This window comes from Cavia porcellus, unplaced genomic scaffold (genome assembly GCF_034190915.1).
Source record: "Cavia porcellus strain 051 isolate PalLab524CR breed Dunkin Hartley unplaced genomic scaffold, mCavPor4.1 scaffold_7, whole genome shotgun sequence".
NCBI lineage: Eukaryota > Metazoa > Chordata > Mammalia > Rodentia > Caviidae > Cavia > Cavia porcellus.
In genome coordinates this window covers 66,831,792-66,834,014 of record NW_026947490.1, presented here as the reverse complement: position 1 = coordinate 66,834,014, position 2,223 = coordinate 66,831,792, and the positions used below count along the sequence as shown (strand labels likewise).

The 2,223-nt window shown below is 43.9% G+C and overlaps 1 pseudogene; it reads right to left on the bottom strand.

Moving 5' to 3' along the window:
• Window positions 1–2,064: 2,064 nt before the first annotated feature.
• On the bottom strand, window positions 2,065–2,215 carry LOC111756437 (U1 spliceosomal RNA; annotated as a pseudogene).
• Window positions 2,216–2,223: the final 8 nt, after the last annotated feature.

Below are 2,223 nucleotides of genomic sequence, written 5' to 3'. Positions count from 1 at the left end.
GCAGGCTGTGCTATTGCTGTGCGCTAAAAATCTTAGTGTTGTCAGAGAGCCTAAGACAAAATTAGAATTTGGCTCCAAAACACTGGCTTCCCAGAGGTTTCTAGAAGCTCATTAAACTGATGAGCTTTTCATGTGTCCAAGTGATTTAAGAGTGATGTAGATCTGTGTCACAGTGCACATTCTTTCTCCACTCAGGGAATGAGTCACTGGTGACTGGGAAGGAACACAGATGATACCTTATTTGGAGAGTTGGGAAGTTGCTTGGGTCTCTTTCAGGCACTGTTAAATTCACTCTAAAATCACAGGTCCTGTTGCATTGTAAACATGCGCTACCCAGGCTGGGGTGTGACTCAGTGGTAAGCACTTACTCAGCATCAGAGGCCTCAGGGTTGATGCCCAGAACTTTCAAAAACTGTACTACATAACACTGTAAAGTGACACTGCCTGCTGCAGTTTCACTATTCCTTCTGTCTGAAAATATCTTCTTATTCCTCTTCCAGCTACTTTTATTCTTTAGTGAAATAATTTTTCTTAAAGTTCAAACTAAAAAACGGGAAGTTGATTAGATTTACCTATCTATGCATCTGGAGTTTGATTCCTCAGTTTTCTTTACCCTCCAGCTCCAATCTATCAGCCTCCCATGAGCCATTCCCCGCACAGCCCAGGCATGTCTGCTTCTCAGTGTCTCTACCTCTAATGCCTGCTTTGGGTCATTGTTCCCTTACCTCCTTCTCCACTTCCAATACTGATCTCCCTTTCCTGTTACACACAGTTGTTAGTGTTAATCTGCTCCAACTGCCACCACCGAACATGAAGTCTTAGAGCTTAAATAGCAGAAATACATTTTCCTGACACTTTGGGAAGCTGCAAATCCAAAATTTGGGTTCTATACCACCAGGCCTAGCTTCTGGTAAGTTTGCTCTTCTTGGCTTGTAGACTGCTTTCTTTTCACTCTTTTCCTTATGACTTTTGCTTACTGCAGGGAGAGAGAGAGAGAGAGAGAGAGAGAGAGAGAGAGAGAGAGAGAAACAGAGAGAGAGACAGACAGAGACAGAAAGAGAGAGAGAGAGAGAGAGAGAGAGAAACAGAGAGAGAGACAGACAGAGACAGAAAGAGAGAGAGAGAGAGAGAGAGATCTGCAGTCTGTTGTCTTTTCATAAGATACCAGTCCTGTTGAATTAGGTCCCAACATTCTGACTTCATTTAATCTTAATTACCTTCCTGATTCAGTCTCACTGGAGGTTGGAGCATCGGCATATGAACTGGGGAAAGGGGAACATACCATTCAGCCCATAACCGCTAGACTAATCTTTACAAGGCTAAAAACAGGTCATGTTTATTCCTTGATTAAAGTTCCTTGTTACTCTGAAAATGAAATCCGAACTCCTTGCTCTGACTCACAAATTTCTTCCTGACATCTCATCAAAGGCCACCATGTCACACACTGTCAGGATTCATGGTTCTTATGTAACGCAATAGGATCATTTAATGCAGAAACCCTTATCGGTCCCCCTTTCAGTAATACTGGTATATAGTCAGAGAGTTCTTCGCTGTGGTCACCTGCTAAAGCAGAAGGAACCACACAAAGTCCAGTCGATACCACGAAATGATCTATCGGACAAATGAGGACTTTGGAGAGAACAGGATAGGAGGACAGGCTTCCCACACAAATCCAGCATACTTCAAGAGAGCAAGTTAAAGTCATGGCCTGGTTCTTACTGTGCCTCTAAAAGGTATAGAGGTAGTCTCAGAGTTCGAATCCTAAATGTCCCTAAAGAATCATGTGAAAAATGCTTGGTGTTGCTCTTCGGAGGTGACGGAACCCTTAGAAGGTGGGGAATACTGGGCGGACCTGAAGTCATTGGAGTGTGGGCTTGAAGGGGCTATTTGGGCCCTGCCTCCTCCTCTTCATCTTTGCTTCCCCCACTATGAGATGATTAGCCTTGCTGTCATGTACTCCCATTATGATATATCCCCGCAGGCAATGGAGCCAAGTGACTGTGGACTGGATCTTTGAAACCTTGAGTCAAAATAAACCTTCCTTATATTTGCCTGGTATTTTTTTAGGGGAAAGTGTGAATGCACTCCCCCACTCACACAAATGATGCAGTCAAGTTTCCTGAATTTGGGGAAATCACAGGAATCAGCACATCCAGGGTGCAACCCTGGGAAAACTACCTTCATGATTATGATATCTCCCCTGCCTGGTAAGTATCCTCTGGT